We start from the raw sequence: 551 nt of genomic DNA on the forward strand, positions 1-551 counted from the left end.
GCCCCCCCCGGCCCCGGGGGAGCCGCAGGGGGAGGGGCCGTGGCATCTCGCCGCAGCGGGGACGATGCACCACCCGAGGAAATTCTCGTCCTGATATTCCAACCTAATCCGTCCTGATCTTCAGAAAAACGGCATCCCCGGAGCGTCACGTGGCCCCGCCGCATGGCTTAACCCTTTGACGCTGTGCTGAGAGCCGTGGCTGGGGCTGGTGGGTGGCATCGCAGGGGGATGGAGAGGGGGACTGCAGTGGCCATGAGCATCCCCATCACCCCCTTCCTGCCCCTATTCCGGAAGGTGCTCCCGCAGGGAGGCACTGGGCCTGTACCACGTGGCATCTGCCACTGGGATGGGGATGGGCTGGCCGTGAATTGCCCCAGTTTCCTCCTTGCACGTCCCAAAAAAATGGCTGTGGGAGGGGACGTAGCCATGATCCCCATGCACCACCGCTTCACCCGGGGAGGTGGAGCAGGCGGTGGGAGATCCGACTGTCTGCAACCCACCCTGCACCTGGGAGAGGGAGATGGTGTGGGAAGGCAGAGCTGGGGGGTGCG

This window comes from Eurypyga helias, unplaced genomic scaffold, assembly GCF_000690775.1.
Source record: "Eurypyga helias isolate BGI_N326 unplaced genomic scaffold, ASM69077v1 scaffold20445, whole genome shotgun sequence".
In the NCBI taxonomy this organism is placed as follows: domain Eukaryota; kingdom Metazoa; phylum Chordata; class Aves; order Eurypygiformes; family Eurypygidae; genus Eurypyga; species Eurypyga helias.